At 38.6% G+C, this 22,379-nt stretch overlaps 1 pseudogene; it reads right to left on the bottom strand.

Annotated features, from left to right (window-relative positions):
* Window positions 1-4,248: 4,248 nt before the first annotated feature.
* On the bottom strand, window positions 4,249-4,695 carry LOC118830527 (annotated as a pseudogene).
* Between the last annotated feature and the right edge of the window lie 17,684 nt (window positions 4,696-22,379).

Below are 22,379 nucleotides of genomic sequence, written 5' to 3'. Positions count from 1 at the left end.
TCATAGACTTTTAGAACTATATGAGACTGGAGACCAGCCAGTCCAAGCCCATGTTTTGTGTATGAGCTCCTAAAGATTTATGTAAAGGATCTGTGGCTTTTACAAGGTGGGAGAATCCCGGTGTGTTAACTCCATCCATCAGTGCAGATCTCATCCCATCTCAGGCTTAGGTGAGTTTTCTGAAGCTCATAGAGGTTGCTACATTCAATAGATCCCATAGCTACTAAATGTCTTAGGTGGATTTGGACTCAGGTCTTGCCATCTCCAGGTTGGGCAACCGCAGAATCTCCGAATTTCAGAGATAGAAGAGAGCTCAGAAACCATTAGGCTGACCCATACCGGAAAAAGAAGCTGGTCCAAGCCAACATGCCAGAAAAGTACTTTACACTTGTCTCTGTTATATTTCCTTAATAATAATAATGATAACAAACATTTATAGTCCAGTGCTTTAAGATTTGCAAAACACTTTGTGAATATCATCTCTTCTGTCCTCACAAGAATCCTGGGAGATCGGTGCTATTACCCACAAGGTGTAGACCAGGGAATGGAGGCAGATAGAAGCTAATTGACTTGCCCAGGGTCATAGAATTGGTAATTTTTTGAGATAAGATTCAAACTCAGTCTCCCCAACTTGAGGTTCAGTGCTCCTTTTCCACAAGGCCATACTGCTTCCAAATTTTGCTTTCTGAAACCTTCCTTTTTCTAGTTTTCACCATTTGATTCCAGTTCTGTTTGCTGAGGCTCTTTGGGGGAGGGGGAAATAAAATGGAATAAATTTACCACTCTTCCCAACGAACTGCCTTTTAAGCAACTAGCAACTGATATATGTATATGTATATTATATATATATATATATATATATACACATACATGTATATATATATATACATATATCTTAAATATGTTCTTTTTAGGCAAAATGTATCTCATTTTTTTCCAACTATTCCTCATATGATGGTGTACCTAGACCCCTCCCCATTCTAATTGACTTTCTCTACCCATGTTCTAGGTGAGATATGTCCCTTTTTAGCATTTCACTATAAAGGAGTAGTTATAGTCATGAAACAACTATACCATCCTGGTTTCAGCTGCTTGTCTTTCTTCCACACTGGTCTCTGGAGATTTGAGAAAACAAATTGTTTTTATGATCTAAAGTGAACACTTATGCTTACCAGTCATCTGTCTTATTTTAACAATAGAAATAGCTAATCAGAGACTTTCAGAGTTGAAAAGGATCTGCACAGGCATTTATTCCAATGTCTTAATAATGGAGATCTTTCAGTGATTATTCTGACATAACTCTTTGGTTTTGCTGTCTACATCATTTCATAACATCTTATCATCATAGTGTTAGAATTGGAAGGAACCTTAGAATGCATCCAGCCCAACCAGCTCATTTTCCAGATGAGGGAAATAAGTTCCAGGGATTTTAAATGCCTCATCCAAGGTCACACAGGCAGTAAGCAGCAGAATCAGGATTTGTACGTAGGTCCTCTGAGGCCAAAATCTGTAATTCTTTTGATTATACCTTGGTCATCTATTGTGGTGTTAATTTGCAAAAAGAGTGCAAGTGAATCGAAAGCAGAAGGTGGAAAATTTCAGCTAGGAATCATTAAAATGACTGCATTTTATGGCGTTACATATGTCATGAATGTCATTGTATTTGACAATATAGATTTCTGAGGTTGAGAAGATAGACAAATTGTATAAATAATTCAGTTTAACTCTCCAAATAAGATCAACATTTATCTTAATATCCAATGATTTCAATATGACAATGGCATAGGGAAAGATGATGAAAAATAAGCTGGAAAACATGGCTTAAGGGCAAGAAGGCAGACAGGTCCAAGGCTTGTAGACTCATGCATAAATAATATTGGTACTCCCTCTTCTGAAGGAGTTGGGAGGCTCTCGACATATGAGCTGAACTTCATCATGACAGGTGAACTGGTTACTCTCCAACATTCTTCTTCCCTTTGCTCTGTTAAGGCCAGTGACGTCTTAATATGGCTCTAGAACAAGAGATTTATTCTTTCAAGGATCAGAGAGGTTCCTTTTTCAGTATACATGGCTGAATTCTGGGTGTCATCTCTGTTGGTGGTCTGTGGAAAAGGAATACAGGAATGTGCCTGATGGATTTTTAAATGCTATCTTGCATAACTTTTTTAATTTTTAAATTTTTAAATGCTATCATGCATAACTCCACAAAAGTCTTACTGTAATCCTTATCATGACACAGGATGATGATGACTTCCTGAAGACAATCTAAAAGAGCTCAAGCTCTAGGAATTCCTACTATCTTCCATCTGCTTCCCAAGGACTAGTCTGGCCACATGTGGACAGGCTCATTACTGGTAGCCTGGACACTTGTCGATGACATCTTTAAACACGTCAATCCATGAAACGATATAAAAAGAACAATGACCTCCAGTCCTAGATAACACCTCATGCTTCTGCAGTGAGGATTGTAGAAAAAAAGGAAAAGGGGTCAGAGGATGCCATAAAGCATAGAGTTTGGGGGCTATCTTTAAACATTAATTTGACTGTTGGTACTATTATAAATTCCAGCTCCTTTTCCATTGACCTATTGGAGCCAAACTATTACAGGAAGGACTGAATGGTAGTAGCACTATCATTTTGACTATGAATGTAATCAGAAGGTATAAAGAGGGTGTAGCTAAACTGCAGGGGGTGATATTCATAGGAACCCTGGAGTCTTTGGAGGCACAAATAAAGTTCAGAATCATAGAATTTGAGAGTAGGGAGGGACCTCAGGGGCCATCTAATCCAACCTATAAACAAAAGGAATCTGTATTATGAAACACTTAGAAAGTAATTTTCCACTTTTCTTATCAAAAATCTTCAAAGAAGGGGAGCCCAGAACCTCTAGAGGCAGCTCATTCCACTTTTGGGTGGATCCAACCATTTGGCAAATTTTAACTACCTTAAGCCTAAACACTCTCATTGCTAATTCTTTCCTTTCCTCCTGGTTCTATGCTCTGGGACTCAAGCAAAACAAGTGTAATCTCCCCCCATCCACACCTCCAAATGGTTCATCAAATACATGGACTCTCTGGGCTTCTGAGAGATCCAGAGCTGAAGTAATCTAGATCTCCTTAGATTCTTGCCTGGGGGAATGCTTGCGGATAGTTCCTCCAGAGTCTTTTTTTCTCCAGGCAAAACATCCCTGTTCATTTAACTGATGGACTTAAGGCTCCTCACCACCATGGTTAGCAAAGGGTCAAGCACAGATACCTGGGGAATTCCCCTGGAGACCTCCTGCCAGGTCGATGTTGAACAACAACCAACCAGTTTTTGAATCCAGTCAACTATTGTTCATTCTGTATCCCTCCTTCTTTACCATTAGAATAGCATGACATGCTTTATCAAAACTTGGATAAAATTGAGGTAAACTATATTAATAGCATTATCTCCATCTATTAGGTTAGTAATCCTATTCAAAAAGGATATGAGGTATGTCTCCATTACACACTTTTGATGACACCAGGCTGGCTCTTCGTAACTATCTTTTCTCTATCTAGATGTTCACCAACAATCTTTTGATGATCCATTTTAGAATTTTCCCTAGTATAGAACCCCTTGCAGCTTCTGCCCCAACTTGTGGTCTCCTTGGCAGGTTGGATCCTCAGAGGGTGATTGCTACCTAAAGTTCTAAGGACATCCTTGTGGAGCTTTCCACAGACCTCTCTTTCCTTGGCTTCCAAGGGTCTCATAGCTTAAAGCTTCATTTTCCCCTTGAGTGACTGCCTTTTGTATCATGTCAGTTTAAATCAGGACCTAGATTTCTTACACTTCTCTGTGTCAAGGACCCCTTTGGCATACTGATGGATCCTATAAGTCTTCTCAGAATAATGTTTTAAACACATGAAATCAAATGCATAGAATTACAAAAGACAAAAGTTATTATAGAAATAGTTAAAATATTTTAATATTGTGACATAATAATGTATATGCTTCTTTGTTGACACAATAATATAACACATTTAAAATATAGATAATTTACCTTTATAAATATGTTAATTTTAAAGACATTTAAAGACAAAATTTTATTTTAAAGACACATTAGTGCAAAGGTTATTGTTTCTTATCTTGAAGAACAACATTAAACTATAGGGCGGTCTTTTGAAAACACATATATTGGATATCCCATTGATTTTCTTTTTTTTTTCTCTTTTCTTTTGACCATTGTGACATTTTTATTGACAAAAATAATCCAGCAAGTGATATTCACAGGTGGTGACCATGGCGACCACCCTTTCTGTGAGTACTGTCAGAGGGGATTAGAGTGACATCCTCAATCCACCCCATCTTCATTGCAGAACGTGCCCGAGCTCTCACTGTGCACCAGGGCCAGGGGTCTTAGTCCTATTTCCCTCTGTGGCCAGAAGTTTGATGTGAAGGGCAGTGGTGCTTAGTTCTTTACATCTCTGGGCAACATCCTGAGCAGTCAACATAGGAGCATAGAGAGAAGATTCATCTCTGTCAGCTTTGACCTTCATCCCACCAGTCACTCAGCAGATGGTTTCTTTGCCAGAGAGATCAGTCACATGGACAAAGGTCGTTGAAGGAAGCAAAGATATGGCAGACACCAAACACATTCTCTTCTTCTGCAGCTTGAGGTCCAAGGCTGATGACCTGCTCTTCCTTCTTTTCCTTCCCCTTATGAGGTGCCATTTCTGCTCCTCTGCTTGGGCCACCAACACTGGAAAAGCCCAACTGATTTTCAATTGTAATATGCAATGAAACTCCATGATTTCTCTCAGTGACAAAGTCATTGATACGGTTAATAGTATTGTGGTTTGTTGCCCACATTTGTAATGGAAGGAAATATCAAATTTCACTTAAATATTAGAGAAAATAAAGCTGTAAATTGTTTTTCCCTGTCCAAAGTCACTGATCCCTGAAATCTATCACAGACCCCAGGATAAGAAACCCTAGTTTAGCATATGTGTCTCTCCTTCCTCTTGGATGCACTATCTCCTACCAGTTGAGTAGGCAACCAAGGAGAGGTAGGGTTAAGGTTCAAATGTACAGGCTCTTCCCCTCTTCTCCCCACCATGAGCTCTCCCTTGTAACAAAGTTCTTTTTTAAAGCACATCAGCTAACATAAAGCACATACGTCAACCATGTCTGACAAAATCTGCCCACCTCAGCAAAGAGGGGAAGGAATTACTTCTACTTGTCTTTCCTGGGGCTAAGCTCAGTCATACTTCTCCATAGTTCAGTTTCATTCTTTTTGTTGCATGTTTTTATATCCCCACTGCTTAGCACAGTTCCTGGCACATAGTAGGTACTTAATAATTTTTTATTGGTTGATTTGTCACTGTTCTTTCAATTTCCATACATTGTGGTACTCACTATTATTTTCCTGGTTCTGCCAACTTAATGTTGTCACAGTTCATGTAAGTCTTTTCATGTTTCTTATGTTCAGCTTTCCTTAGAGCACATTTGTATTCCATTGAATCCATGTACTACAATTTATTTAGTCATTCTTCACTTGATAGATATCATACAATAGTGGAAAGAGTACCTGTTCTTTAGTTAGAGGACCTGAGTTCAAATGTTACCTCTGAGGAATGTGACTTCAGGCAAGTTACTTAACCTCTGTTGGTCTCAGTCTTCTCATCTCTCAAATGAGGAGCTTGGAGTCAATGGTCTGGGGTTCCTTCCACATGTGTGACCTACTATGTTTTGAGTTCTTTGCTTCTATAAAAAGTTCTGCTATAAATATTTTGCTCTGTATGAAACTTTCCTTTCTGTCTTTGACATCCCTGGTTGGAGGGTGGGGTATTACGCATGTCAGTTTTCACATGAACCTGTGTAGATGGGGAGCTCTGAGACATGAAACCATAACTCATTGAAGAAACCAGTTACAGTATTCAAAGGGTAGGAAGAAAAAAATGTTCAAACTAGCTTCTTGGTATCCTGCAGACAAACAGCTGCCAAGATGAGTTTTTTACATTTTCCACCATTTTTTCCCTGTGGAGTTTTTGCCGGGTGTAGACAAAGGCCCAGGTGTTTGCTTGAGGCAGATGCCATATTTGCTGAGCCCAATACACTGGGGATTAGGTAGAGAAAGAGGAAGGATGGACAAGAGGGGAGGAGGGAAGGAGTATATACATTTTAGGAATGCCAATGTAAATTGTGTAGACCAAATAGATTTGTAGGCTAAACCAACTGTTGGTGAATAAGTAGGACTCCATGCAGGGTTTTTGCCCCCCACCTATTAGCAAAAAGAGTGAAAATCATAGCCCTGTGAGGGGCTGCCTGTTCAATCTGGTCATGCAAATTACCATGTGACAGCAAGCCAGGAGTCAAAAGGAAATCAACTTGTATCTCAAAACCCATCCCCACCAAGGAGCAGGGACAACCCCAGCAGCAGCAACAGCGGTGATGAAACAAAGCAAACAAACAAAGACTCCGAAGGAAGCAAACCCAAAGATACTGTGAAGAAACATGTCACCAGCTCTTCTCCCTTTTCTGATATTACTTTTCTTTTTTTCATATTCATGGCCATTTATTTCCTTAGCAAGTCAGAGTACAACTTCCCCTGGCCTGTTTCCTCCCCTGTAATATGAAGGGGTTCTACAATTTGGCCTCTGACATCTATTTCAGGTCTGAACCTATTGTCCTATCTTTTCTCTTAATCAAAGTCTGGTTGGGTTTTGGGTGGTTATCTTTCTTCATTCATCCAATGAGCTGCATGTACCTTAGCCACACCACTGCTCCTGCCTGGTAACCTCTTATTCATGCCCTGCCTCTTTTTGGGACCCCACCATATCTGGATTGTTTATTCATGGAAGCTTGTAGGCTAGAAAATTCCAGTGTTCTCACTGGCTGGCATGTCCCTGCCTCCAGTTGCAAGGGTGTGAAGCCCACCAGACCTGCCTTATTATGTATTAAATCCCTCCAGCCAAACTGACCTTCTTGTTGCTCCTTTACCTACCTAGCTCTTTTTCCTGTCCATGCCTTTTCACTGGCTGTCCGCCATGCTTGGAATGTTCTCCTTTCTCACCTCTCCTTAGCTTCCTTCAAGACAGCTCAAATGCCACCCTCGGCATTGAGGCATTGAAACCTTTCTTGTTGAATGCCTTTTATCTGTTTTGTTTGTGTTTGGATGTAGCTGCCTATGTGCATGTCATCTCTGCCTCTCCCAAGAGAATATAAATTCCTTGAGGGAAGGAACTATTTTTCTTTTGTCTTTGCATCTACAGAATCCAGCATATAGTAGGTGCTTATTAGATACTTACTGAGTGGTTGATTGCCTGCCAGGACCTCACCACTCCTGATACAGTATCTGCCCTGCCCTGATATGTGGAGTAAACCTAGACCCAGAAGTTCCAGAGAGGACTTAGTGTCATGATGAGCTAAGCCCTGGGAGCAGCCTCGTGAAAGACTATTGTGAATAGAGAGAAGGGAATAGGGAAAGGAGATACTGTGGGCATAGGATTTCTGCTGTAGCAACTAATTATACTGTTGCTGTCATTCTGTCATTTCAATTGTGTCTGACTCTTCAAGACCAGTGGTTTTCTCAGCAGAGATACTGGAGTGGTTTGCCATTTCCTTCTCCTGTTCATCTTTTACAGATGAGGAAACTGAGGCAGACAAGGTTAAATGATTTGCCCAGAGTCACACAGATAGTAAGTGTCTGAGATTGGATTCAAACTTATGTCTTCCTAACTATAGGCCTGGTGCTCTATCTGCTGCACTACCTAGCTGCCCTTATATAATACTAATTATATATATTATATATGTATGCATATATGTATATATGTGTATACGTGTACATACATATGTATAAAACTAATTATATGAGAGGGATTAAAAAAGAGAAGAGTAAATACTCCATGGTACTGGCAGCTGAGAGGTTGTTGGTATCTTCACCAGGGATACAGAAACATGAAGGAGAGGGAGATTTGGGGGAGAAGATAATGGATTCCATTTTGAACATGTTGAGTGTGAAGAGTCAATGGGATAGCTAGTTGGAGATGTTTAAAAGGGAATTGATGATTTAGAATAGGAGAAAGAGACATTAGGGACTTAAGTTTGGGAGTCTCCTGCATTGAGATGGTACTTGAATCCAAAGCTAATAAGATCACTAAGCAGGAAAAAAAAGAGCCAAGGAAGAGTCTGTTTCTTCATGTGAATGTAAAATGAAGGAGTTGGTTCTAATATTTTTAAGGACTCCCTTCTAACTCTAAATCTTCGATCCTATGAACCTCTGAATATGTGGGAGATGGATGATGACCTAGAAAAAGGGGCTGAGAAGGAAATTCACATAGGTAAGAGGAAAAGCAGGAGAGAGTGGAAAGGTTTTGCAGGAGGAAGGTTTCAAAAGCTATAGAGAGGTCAGGTAGGATGAGGACTGGGAAAGATGATTGGATTGAATCATTAAAAGATCACTAGTAACCCTGAAGAGAATAGTTTCAGTGCAATGACAGGGTTAGAAATTAGATTGCAAGTGAGTAGAGACAGTGCGGAAGTAGAGAAAATGAGAGCTAATGATGGTAGAGATATAGGATGACATGAGAAGGAACAGTAGGGTCATCAAACCCCTAGTCACATCACATTGAACTCTGAGAACAAAGTTTGAGAACATGGCCACAGAGGAAAATAATTAAAGAGTCATTGTGGACCTTCCAGTAGATGTGTTTGCCTTATGCCCAGAAGGAAGAGTCTGATTGGAAAATTGTTCCTGGGTTAAGAGTTTCTATTAAAATTTGTTTAAATATTTTCATGTAAGATGATCCTTCTAGACATGCACAACCCAGGCCTATGCTCAAAACCCTAGTTTAGTCTCAACCATGCCCAGGAATTAATTTCTCTCCATTTAGGGAGTAAAAAAGAAGCCTAGATTTGGGGGTTTGGGAAGTTTTATTGTTTGTCTAACCTAAACTTGTACCTAGATTCCTGCTTCTCTCCCTGACCTTGGCATCTGGCAACCACCTGCTTCCTTAAGGTTTGTCCCACTGGCCTGTATCCCTGATTACTAGCCTCTTCTTACCTTGAATAGTGGCTCCTTGGCCATCTATGAAAGCACCATTGCTAAATTCTTAGATCTAGAAGAGATTTGAGAGATCATTTGGTCCAACACCCCTTGGGAGGAGGCTCACCAATGTGGTACATAGTGTGCTGGCCTCCTGCTTCAGACACTCAGCTGTGGGACCCTCTGTCAATCACTTCTCTCTCAGCTCTCAGTTCAGGATAATAATAGCACCTCCCTCTCAGGGTAATGAGGATCAATTGAAATAACACATGTAAAGCCCTTTGTAAACTTTGAAGTGCTACATGATAGAGAGCTATTGTGAGCATTATCATCATCATCATCAACATCACCATTGTCATCAGCCTCTTCCTCCTCCTCCTCCTCCTCCTCCTCCTCATCATCATCATGTAACTAGTTTATGGCAGAACTGGAACCTGACCTCAGGTGCCCTGATTCCTAGTCTGGGACTCTGACTATTGTGCTGCACTGTCCCAGTGATTTTTAAAATGGGGATGGAGAGTAAGATTTGTATAATGGAAAAAGTGTCAGACCTGGAACAAGGAATCTCTGGGTTCAAATTCAATCTCATATGTTTGCTAGCAATGGGATCCTGTTCACTTACCCTCTCTCAGCTTCAATTTCCTCATGTGTAAAATCGGGAAAATAATACCTGCAGAACTTACTTTGTAAGGTGGTTGTGAGGTTCAAATCAATTAATGTCTGTAGAATGCTTCACCACATTTAGGAGCTTTATAAAAGTCCATCATTACAATCTTCATTTTTAATAGCACTTCTGTAAAAACCAAGGAAGAATTTCGTTGGCCAATGTCCATCACAGAATCTAATTTTAAAGCTTACCCCCCTCATTGAGTAGTTATTAGGCTCTGAATGAGTCTGTAGGGGGTAGTATACCTTCACTTCACATCGAGTGTGGACATGTGATACATTACTCTTTAAGGTTACCTAGGGGGTTTGTTTTTCATTACTCGGGAGGGAATGAGGATTACTTATTCACAGCAAGCATCTCTATTAGAGGTTAAACTTTGGACTTGGTGCACAGTCCATATTTCAGTGGTACTATGTGTCCTGCTGATTATGAGATATCAATCCCCCAGTAGAATTGAATCAGGAAATGGTATCCTCTTTCTATTTTTAAGCTCACTCTTCATGTAAACCATGACATTGATAGTACACAAATCCAATTGAGTGGGAAGGAATCACTATTTGGCTGAGCCTATATTTCTCATCAGATAGGTGCTCAAAAAGTGAAAAAAAATTTCATGTTCTTCATTGACAAGATAGTGGCTACACTTGACAGTCACTTGCTTTACAAAATTTACAAAATTTAAAGATTTCTTTTTAATTCAAATCACTAACCTAATGTATACAGGACGTAATTTTATTTGTTTTTCAAGTAAAAATTCTTATTTTATTTTTTTCCAGTTATGTGTAATAACAATTTTTAAAATTCATTTAAAAATTTTTTGAGTTCCAAATTCTGTCCCTTTCCCTTTCCTCCTCCCTCCTTGAGAAAGCAAGCAATTTGATATAGATTACACATATGCAGTCACACGAAACATTTCCATATTAGCTCTGTTGAGAAAGAAAACACAAAAACACATGCAAGAACAAGAAAAATAAAGAAAATAAAAAAGTATGTCTTGGTCTTCATTCAGACTCCATCAGTTCTTTCTTTGGAGGTGGATAGCATTTTTCATCTTAAGTCCTTTGGAATTGTCTTGGATCATTGTATTGCTGAAAAGAGGTAAGTCATTCATGGTTGATCCTTTTAAAATATTGCTGTTACTTAGTACAATGTTCTCCTTGTTCTATTCACTTCACTTTGTAACAGTTCATATATGTCTTCCTAGGTTTTTTTTCTGAAATCATCCTTATGGTCATTTCTCCTAACACAATATTATTCCATTACATTCATATACCACAACTTGTTTAGCCATTCCCCAAGTGATGGGCATCCCCTCAATTTCCAATTCTTTGCCACCACTAAAAGAATGGCTATGAATATTTTTGTACACATAGGTCTTTTTCTTCTAAAAATATCTTCAGGATATAGACCTAGTAGTAGTGTTGCTGGGTCAAAGATTATGCAGCTTTATAGCCCTTTGGGTATGGTTCCCAGTTGCTTTCCAGAATGATTGTATTAGTTCACAAACTCTACCAACAGTGCATTAGTGTCCTGATTTTTCCACATCCCCTCCAACATTTGTCATTTTTCTTTTCTGTTATAACCTATCTGATAGGTGTGAGGTGGTACCTCATGGTTGTTTTAATTTGCATTTTTCTAATTAATAGTGATTTAGAGTACTTTTCCACATGACTATAGATAGCTTTGACTTTTTCTTCTGAAAACTGCTTGTTCACATACTTTGACCATTTATTATTCAAGGAATGACAAATACTCTGATAAATTTCATTTAGCTCTCTATATACTTGAGAAATGAGATTCTTATCAGAGAAACTTGCTATAAAACTGCATCCAGTTTTCTGCTTTCCTTCTAATCTTGGCTGCATCAGTTTTGTTTTTGTAAAACCTTTGAAATTTAATATAATCAAAATTATCTATTTTGTATCCCATAATTCTCTTATCTTGTTTGGTCATAAATCCTTTCCTTTTCCATATATCTGACAGGTAAAGTATTCAATGTTCCCTCAATTTGCTTATGATATCACTCTTTATGTCATCATATAGTACTTGCTGATGGTTTTAGATAGGTTTTGCTGTTGTTCATTTCAATCCTGTCCAACTCTGTGTGAGGTTTTCTTGGCAAAGATACTGGAATGGTTTGCCATTTCCTTCTCCAGTGGATTAAGGCAAACAGAGATTAAGTGATTTACCCAGGGTCACACATCTAGTGAGTGTTTGCAGCAAGATATCAGGTCTTTCTGATTCCAGGCTCAGAAGTCTAGCCACTGAGCTACCTAGCTGTTTCCTTTAGATAGATATTATTTATCATTTTAAGGAAAGCTCCATTTATTCCTATGCTTTCTAGTGTTTTTAATATAAATGAGTATTGTATTTTATCAAAAGTCTTTCTTGTATCTATTGATATAATCATACAATTTTTATTGGTTTTGTTATTGATGTGGTCAATTATGCTAATAGTTTTCCCAATATTAAACCAACCATGCATTCCTTTTATAAATCTCACCCTGGTCAGGAAATGACCTTTGTGATATGTTGCTGTAATCTTCTTGTTTGTATGTTATTTAAAATTCTTGCATCAATATTCATTAGAGAAATTGGTCGATAGTTTTATTTCTCTGTTTTTTTTTCCTGGTTTAGGTGTCAGTGTCGTATTTGTGTTGTAAAAAGAAGTTTATAGGACTCCTTCTTTGCCTATTTTTCCAAATGATTTATATAGTATTGGAATGAATTGTTCTTTAAATGTTTGGTAGAATTCACTTGTGAATCCATCTGGTCCTGCAGATTTTTTCTTAGGGAGCTAACTGGTAACTTGTTCAATTTGTTTTTCTAAGAGAGGGTTATTTAAATATTCTCCTTCCTCTTCTGTTAATCTGGGCAATTTATATTTTTGTAACTATTTAATCCACTTCACTTAGATTGTTAGATTTATTGGCATATAATTGGGCAAATTAGATCCTAATAATTGCTTTAATTTCATCTTCATTGGTGGTGAATTCATCCTTTTCATTTTTGATACTGGCAGTTTGGTTTTCTTCTTTCTCTAAAAACAAATTAATTAATGGCTTATCTATTTTATTGTTTTTTTTTTCATAAAACCAGCTCCTAGTTTTATTTATTAATTCAATGGTTTTTTTTTAAACTTTCTATTTTATTAATCTCTTTGATTTTTGGGTTTCCCAATTAGGTGTTTAAATGAGGATTTAAAATGTGTTCTTTTTCTAGTTTATTTTTTTTTTTGCATGCCCAATTCATTGATCTGCTTCCCCCTCCTATTTTATTGATGATGTAAGCCTTTAGAGATATAAATTTTCCCTGCATCTTATACATTTTGATATGTTGTCTCATTGCTGTCATTCTCTTCAATGAAATTATTGATTTTTTTATATGATTTACTATTTTACCCATTCTTTCTTTAGGATCAGATTATTTAGTTCCTAATTAGTTTATCATCTGTTTCTATTACCTTTTGTTAAATGTAATTTTTATTGCATTATGATCTGAAAAAGATTAATTTAATAGTTCTACTTTTCTGCTTTGGCTTGTGAAATTTTTATGCTCTAATACATGGTCAATTTTTGTGTAAGTGCCATGTACCACTGAGAAAAAAGGTGTATTCCTTTCTAGTTCCCTTCAATTTTCTCCAGAAGTTTATCATAATTGACTTTTCTATAAGTCTATTCATCTCCTTGATTTACTTCTTGTTTATTTTTTTTGGTTAGATTTATTTATTTCTGAGAGGAGAAAGTTGAGTTCCCCCACTGGTATAGTTTTGCTGTCTATTTCCTCCTGTAACTCATTTAACTTTTCCTTTAAGAATATGGATGCTATACCATTTGAGGCATATATGTTTAGTATTGATATTACTTCATTTGGTACTTTTTAGTATTGATATTATTTCTTTGTTGCCTTTTAGAAAAATGTAATTTTTTTGTTTACCTCTTTTAATCAGGTCTATTTTTGCTTTTGCTTTGTCTCAGATCATGATGGCTACCCCTGCTTTACATCTTACTTCTAATAATAGACTGATGCATTTTGTTATTTATGCCTTTACATTGAAGATTTGGAACAGATATGATGACTGTACCTTCAAATAACCTATTCTACCAAGCACTTGTTTCTCATGTCAAGGGAGTACAGCTAATTGGCACATACAGTCATCTAGACACTCTGAGAAGAGAAATGTAGGTATTGGCAAGAAATATTGACTGTTTCTGGAAGTCTTTGTGATGAAGTCCTACTATGCTGGTTTAGATTTCCTTTGAAGGTGGGAAATCAGCCAATGAATACTTTCTTTTGAGATCATTTTTTAAATTGTCTAACTGAGAAGATAATTAAAACCATATATATTTCTAAAGCATTCAAGACTATTTTATTCTCACAAGTGTTGCTATGGAAAATTTGACTTCCTAACTCTCATAGGCTTGGGGATCAAATATATAGTAGATATTGGCAACTGATTTTTGTTTGTGCCTAAGTCAAACTTTCACTCCTACTTGATTGGTGACAGCTGTCTGATAATCAGCAGTTAGGCTTGATTGAGATTGGCTGGGACAGCCAACAGAACAGCAGACAGACAATTCTTTAACATATTAACCCCATGGCCCAATTATCCATCCAAAATGCAAATCAGATCTCCCACAACTCTTTAACCATTCTCCTTGTGCAATGTCAGGGCCCTTGTGATCCAATTTTAACTACAATTAGCCTTGGTAGAACACACACTCACGAAGCCCTTGGACCACCATCATTAAACACCTCTGCCTTTGAGTCACAACCAGCCAGTGTCTCCTCCTCAAATTCAAGATTGCAGCTTGTAGGAGAAAAGTTTTGAAAAATGAATGTTGTCTACACATTTGCCTCTCAAACTTCATATAATACTTTGTTTTGTCTCATTCTAATTTCATCTAAAGCTTTTTATGACTCTTAATGCACTGCATAAATATTAGATATTAATATTATTATTACAGCTCCCTGGGCTGCTATCTTCTCTCCCATTATGCTATAAGCTCTATGAGGGCAAGGGCCATCTCTAGGCCAAACTTTATAGTTTTCCTGGCACCTACTACTGGGCTCTTCACAAATAGGAAAAATGTAATAGATTTTATTTGAATTTAAATGAACCTTAAAGCTAGGGGAGGAGAGAACATTGGTCATAGATTTAAAGTTGGGAAGGTGCTTTAGAGGTCATTAAATCTAGCCCCCTCATTTTACACATGAGGAAACAGAGCTTAAGGGACTTACCTGGGATCATATACTAGTAAATGTTTGAAGCAAGATTGAACCCAGGTCTCTCTGACCTCAGGTCAATTAATCAATCCCTTATGCCAAACTTCCTTGAGAAGGATAGGCTGGTGCTTCAGAAACATCAATAAGAATGAAGCTAGAAAAAAGTGGCCCCTGGTCTTGGCCATGGAGGAGTTATTGCTGATCTTGGAGAGAGCAGCTTCAGTAGAGTTGTGGAGATGGAAGCCATTTTTTTTCTGAGGACTTGGGAGTGTGAGCAAATGGAGACAGATGGGGAGACAACTTTCTATAAATTTGGCAATGAAGGGGACTTGAGGACTTGATGGGAAAGCAGGTTTTTATAGGGACCTAGAGATCAAAGCACATTTGTAAGCCAAGGGCATGGAAGCAGGAGAGAGGGTGAGAGAGGTTAAACATGGAAAAAAACCTGCTTATATGCAAGTGAATGCTTTATGTCTTGGGTAAGAATGGTCCTTAGCACTCAAGAGACCACAACCTGGGCCCTCCCAGACCAAGAGGTTCTCTTTATGGACTTCTGTAAGATTTCTGAGGGATCCATGCTTTCTTTGGATAATTCAATTCTACCAAAGGAAGGTGTGCGTTGGATGGTGGGAGCATAGGGAGTCTATACAGGGCTTGGTTTACTTGGTCTCATTTTCTTCATTCATCAACCAACAAGCACTTATTATGTGCCAGGTTCTGGTCTCTGGGAATACAAAAACAAAGGGAAAATTGTTCCTGCCCTCAAGGATCTTATGTTCTCATGGGGGAGACAATATGAACATAAAGATATACATAAACGTATATAAGATATGTATATACTAGCGGTTAAAAGGTAGCTTTGGAGGGGAAATCGCTAGCAGCTGGAGTGGGGAGTGGGGGAGATGATTCCAGGAATGGTGGGGGCAACCCCTATAAAGGCATGAGGACAGGAAATGGAATGTTGTGTGAGGAACATTAAGTAGACCAATATGGCTGGATTGTAGCATTGTGTAAGAAGTCAGTCAGTTAGTCCGCAAACATTTATTAAGCACTTTCTATGTTCAGAGCACTTGGCAAAGCACTGGGGATACAAGGAAAGACAAAAATGAGTTGCTGCCTTGAAATTCAAAGATAGGAAGAAGTCAGGTGCTAGAACTTTAAATGGCAACTAGGGCAATTTGGACAATAGCTACGGACCCATTATGCTTTTTGCAGGGAAGGGAAATGCAATAAAACTATTTAAATATGGGGGGGGGTGTTGCCTAGAGACATAAACCAGATTAACTGTTTTCACTTTACTTGACCAATCAAACTAGTTTTTCCTCTTAAAAAAATCTGGAACTCTGAACTACAGTTTTTTCCCCTATCTTGAAAAGGGGAAAACTGTTATTGGACTTCTTGCCTACCTCGATACTCCAGTGGATTTTTCATCATTCAGGGGATATGAATATACTCTCCTATTCCACTGATCACAGCCCATCAATGCCTTTACACCCTATCAAAAATCAATAATTTAATCAACAAGCATTTATTATTATCCTATGGAACTCTTCTTCCAATAGGCTGAAGGTCTTGTTCTAGACCTCTTGACATTGGCGTTTGCCGATGGTGTGTGTGGGCTGTTCATCGATCACTACATGATTGGCACATCCCTCTCTCTCTCTCTCTCTCTCTCAGTTTATATTTAACTTACTTCTCTCTACATAATTCTTCACTGGTAATATGTTGCAGTCTACTCATACCAGCCATTAGCCTTTTCATTTCTCCTTGGGAGACAGAATTGTAATTCTTGGGACTCAGCCATGTAACTTTAACCATATCCCATAGATCTTGGTTACTTTTTATGCTTTGGAGCACTTGGGCAAAATATAGATTAGCATAACTAAAAATATTTTTGTTGTTGATTGAATTGGCACTCCTTGGTATGGGATCCCATTATACTTATTCTGATATCAAAGTAAGAGAAGTTTGAGATTCTCACTCTGTTCTATAGGGAGAGAAGTTGGGTTATGTTCACACTGGCCCTTTAAATAAGGAAATCTTTCTGGTGACATAGTGAAATCTCAGTCCATGAATTAAATTAATCGTGGCTATTTGCAAAAGATGTGAATGAATCTCCCACAATGGTGGAATGAGGTGAGGCTAGGAAATTCCCTAGACTATAAACTCCTTTAAGCCATTTTTACAACTCTCTATTCCCAGTCCTTAGCACAGTAACTTGAGCATAGTGGGATAGGGCAGGAAAAAGGGACCGTGATTAGACCTCTGATTCCTTTGGGATAAGGAATTCCCAGGTGAGGAATTTTCTGTCTCAATGCATTTGGGAACCTTCTCTGCAATTTATAGTTTCGGAGCTGCTGAGAGTTCTGAGAAGTTAAATAATCTGCCCAGGATTATTTAATCAGCATGAGTCAGAGGTTGAACTTGAACCCAAGTCTCCATAGCTTCAGGGGCGTCTCATGATCCTCTATGAATAGATGCTTAGTAAATGTTGAATTGGATTGAAGTCTTCCTTACACATTAATATGTTGCTCTATTGAGTGTTGTTACTATAGGAATATATCCAAAGCAAAGAGGAGTAACTAAAAATGAAATAACAGAAAGAAGGCAAATGGTATGACTCTTTAACCTAGTCATTGTGGATCCTTTCTGATGTTAAGCTGTTCTTTGGAGAGAAAAATAGAAAATATTTCAAGTTGGAGTAATTAGATTCATTCCCAAATCTTTGTCTGAAAGTTTTAACACCTTTTAATTGTTCACAGAAAAAGTCTGTGCAATCAGGCACAGACTCCAGGGAAGTCAAACATGGAAAACGAGGTCTTATGGATACCAAAATACACATAGCAGCACTTTTTTTGTGGTATCAAAAAACCCCCAGAAACCAGGTGACCTGTTATCAATCCAGGAATGCTTTAACAAATTGTAACACATGAATGTGATGGAATATTATTGTGTCCTAAGAAGTCAAGTTAACAAATATTTGTTGAGCATTTGCCATTTTCTAGGCACTGTTCTAAGCACAGGGGATACAAAGAAAGGCAAAAGACAGTCCCTGCTCTCAAGGACCTGACAGTCTAACAAGGAAGAGGAGAAAACATGTAAACAACTACATACATAGAAGATTATCTATGCATGCATTCTATCTATCTATCTATCCATCTATCTATCTATCTATCTATCTATCCATCCATCCATCCATCTATCTATCTATCCATTTATCCATCCATCCATCTATCTATCTATCTATCTATCTATCTTTTTTTTAACAAATAATTCTCTTTATTTTCTTTTTTTTAATTTGAATTTTTATTTTTTTTTAATTATTTAACATATTTAGTTTTCAGCATTGATTTTCACAAGAGTTTGGATTACAAATTTTCTCCCCATTTCTACCCTCCCCCCCACTCCAAGATGGCATATATTCTGGTTGCCCTGTTCCCCAGTCAGTGCTCCCCTCTGTCACCCCACTCCCCTCCCATCCCATTTTCCCTTCCTTTCTTGTAGGGCAAGATAAATTTTTATGCCCCATTGCCTGTGTATCTTATTTTCTTGTTGCATGCAAAAACATTTTTGTTTGTTTTTGAACATCTGTTTTTAAAACTTTGAGTTCCAAATTCTCTCCCCTCTTCCCTTCCCACCCACCCTCCCTAAGAAGTCAAGCAATTCAACATAGGCCACTTGTGTATCATTATGTATAACCCTTCCACAATACTCGTGTTGTGAAAGGCTAACTATATTTTGCTCCTTCCCAACCCATCCCCCTTTATTGAATTTTCTCCCTTGACCCTGCCCCCTTTCGAAAGTGTTTGTTTTTGACTACCTCTACCCCCATCTGCCCTCCCCTCCATCATCCCCCCCATTTTTTTTATCTTCTTCGCTCTTCTTTCCTGTGGGGTAAGATTCCCAATTGGGTATGTATGGTATTCCCTCCTTAGGCCAAATCTGATGAGAGCAATGATCACTCATTCCCCCCTCATCTGCCCTCTCCCCTTCTCCCACAGAACTGCTTCCTCTTGCCACCTTTATGGGAGATAATCCATCCCATTCTATCTCTCCTTATCTCCCTCTCTCAGTATGTTCCTCTCTCATCCATTAATTTGATTTTATTTCTTTTAGATATCTTCCCTTCATCTTCAACTCACCCTGTGTCTGCTCTCTCCCACTCTCTCTCTCTCTCTCTCTCTCTCTATATATATATATATATATATACACACATATATATATACATACACACATATATATATATACATACACACATAGATATATACATACATACACATTCACCCATATATATACATAAACATATATGTATGCATATTCCCTTCAGCTACCCTAATACTGAGGTCTCATGAATCATACACATCATTTTTCCATGTAGGAATGTCAACGAAACAGTTCACCTTTAGTAAGTCCCTTGCAATTTCTTTTTCTTGTTCTTTTTCTTGATTACCTTTTCATGCTTCTCTTGATTCTTGTGTTTGAAAGTCAAATTTTCTATTCAGTTCTGGTCTTTTCACTGAGAAAGCTTGAAAGTCCTCTATTTTATTGAAAATCCATATTTTGCCTTGGAGCATGATACTCAGTTTTGCTCGGTAGGTGATTCTAGGTTTTAATCCTAGCTCCATTGACCTCTGGAATATCGTATTCCAAGCCCTTCGATCTCTTAATGTAGAGGCTGCCAGATCTTGGGTTATTCTGATTGGGTTTCCACAATACTCAAATTGTCTCTTTCTGGCTGCTTGCAGTATTTTCTCCTTGATCTGGGAGCTCTGGAATTTGGCGACAATATTCCTGGGAGATTTCTTTTGGGGATCTATTTGAGGAGGCGATCGATGGATTCTTTCAATTTCTATTTTGCCCTGTGGCTCTAGAATATCAGGGCAGTTCTCCTTGATAATTTCTTGAAAGATGATATCTAGGCTCTTTTTTTGATCATGGCTTTCAGGTAGTCCAATAATTTTTAAACTATCTCTCCTGGATCTATTTTCCAGGTCAATGGTTTTTCCAATGAGATATTTCACATTATCTTCCATTTTTTCATTCCTTTGGTTCTGTTTTATAATATCTTGATTTCTCATAAAATCACTAGCTTCCACTTGCTCCAATCTAATTTTTAAATTAGTATTTTCTTCAGTGGTCTTTTGGACCTCCTTTTCCATTTGGCTAATTCTGCCTTTCAAGGCATTCTTCTCCTCATTGGCTTTTTGGAGTTCTTTTGCCATTTGAGTTAGTCTGTTTTTTAAGGTGTTGTTTTCTTCAGTGTATTTTTTGGTATTTTTTTGGGTCTCCTTTAGCAAGTCATTGACTTGTTTTTCATGGTTTTCTCGCATCCTTCTCATTTCTCTTCCCAATTTTTCCTCTACTTCTCTAACTTGCTTTTCCAAATCCTTTTTGAGCTCTTCCATGGCCCGGGACCAGTTCATGTTTTTCTTGGAGGCTTTTGGTGTAGGCTCTTGCACTTTATTGATTTCTTTAGGCTGTATGTTTTGGTCTTCTTTGTCAGCAAAGAAAGAATCCAAAGTCTGAGACTGAATCTCGGTGCGTTTTCGCTGCCTGGCCATATTCCCAGCCAACTAACTTGACCTTTGAGTTTTTCAGTGGGGTATGACTGCTTGTAGACTAGAGAGTTCTATGTTCCACGTTTGGGGGGGAGGTGCCAGCTCTGGCACACCAGCACTGCTCGTTACCCAACCCCCAACCTGAACTGGGCTTAGATCTTCAGCAGGCCGTGCACTCCTGCTCTGATCCGCCACTTAATTCCTCCCACCAGGTGGGCCTGGAGCAGGAAGTAACAACAGCTGTAGCTGCCCCACCTCCGCTGCCCCCGGGGCTGGAAGCGGAACCTCGAACTCTTTCTAGTCCCGCAGCTTTTCCCACTAACCTTCTCCGCAGTCTTTGGTGTTTGTGGGTTAAGGAGTCTGGTAGCTGTGGAAGCTCACTGATTCAGGGCGCTAGGGCCCCCTCTGCCCGGCTTCTGGCCTGGATGGTCCACGCCGTTCAGGCTGTGTTCTGCTCCACTCCGTTCCCAGCTCCCAGCTCCCAGCTCCCAGCTCCCAGCTCCGTGTGGGATAGACCTCACCCAGAGACCATCCAGGCTGTCCTGGGCTGGAGCCTTGCTTCCCTCTGCTGTTTTGTGGGTTCTGCCGTTCTAGAATTAGTTCAGAGCCATTTTTTATAGGTTTTTGGAGGGACTCGTTAAGGAGCTCACACTAGTTCCTGCTTACCAGCCGCCATCTTGGCTCTGCCCCCCTTTCTCTATCTATGTATCTTAAATAGAATATAATTAACAAAGGGGACTAGAACAACTAGAATGAAGGAGGATTAGGAAAGTCTCCCTGTAGAAAGGAGGATTTTAGTTAGGACTTGAAAGAAGCTAGGGAAGCCAGAAAGCAAAGATGAAGAAAGAAGGAGTTTTTCAGCCAGTGAAAGCACATTGAGTTGGGAGTCTTTTAGGAAGAACAGCAAGGAAGCCAGGGAGAATATAGAGACATAAAGGAAGACTTATACTAGCTGATGGACACAAAGAGAAGTTGGCAGGACCAGGAATCCATCAAACTGTGAGCTCCTTGAAGGCAGGGATTCTCTGTTGCATTTCTTCGTATCCTCAGCTGTAGTACAGTGTCTGACACATAGTAGGAGTGAAATGTTTATAGACTTATTGACTGAATATACACAATGACTACATCTGGTAAACAAAGAGAATGTTAAAAGGCAGCAAGACCTTTTTGTGGTAGTAGAAACCTGGCAACGACATGAGTATCCATCATTTGGGGAATTGCTGTACAAATTGCAATGTATAAATGCAAAGGAATGTTATTGAGCTATATAAAATTAGAGATATGAGGAAATTATGCAAAGGAAAGTAAGCAGAATTGGGACAAAATACACAATTACTACAACGATGTAAGTGAAGAAACAAAAAGAAATTGGAAACCCAGATTAACTATAATGATACATCTTAGTCCTGGAGACTTCTTGATGAAAAACGCCTTTCTTCGTAGAAATGTATGTGAGATGTGGTAGACACTGTGCGACTGAAGACTGAAAACTGGTTTTGTTTTATAATAATAATTGTCACAAAGAAGGGTTTGAGTGAATAGGCATAGAAGGGAATGACTTACTAAAAATAAAAGGCAACAGGAACACTTGAAAAATCAAGTCAAAGGGATTTGAACTCAGATTAATTGTATGAGTGGGAGGCTTGATGGTGGGGGGCATATTTCAGGAAATGACTTCTACAATGCAAAAGGCATTAATAAAACAGTTATTTTTAAAATTTCTATTCCATCTTTCCATTTCCTGGGCAAATAGGCTTATTCAGGTAGTTAACCTGAGCCTGAGCCACTGGGTAGCTTGGGAATTTTTTTATTCACTGGTCAAGCAAAACTCTAGAGTAAAATGATTTTTCCTTAGCCTAAATGGCAAGCTTTCAAAGCATATATTTAAAGGTTGAGGTGGACATTGGCACATCACCAAATG

This window comes from Trichosurus vulpecula, chromosome 9, assembly GCF_011100635.1.
Source record: "Trichosurus vulpecula isolate mTriVul1 chromosome 9, mTriVul1.pri, whole genome shotgun sequence".
Classification (NCBI taxonomy): domain Eukaryota; kingdom Metazoa; phylum Chordata; class Mammalia; order Diprotodontia; family Phalangeridae; genus Trichosurus; species Trichosurus vulpecula.
This window is presented reverse-complemented; position numbering and strand designations above follow the sequence as displayed.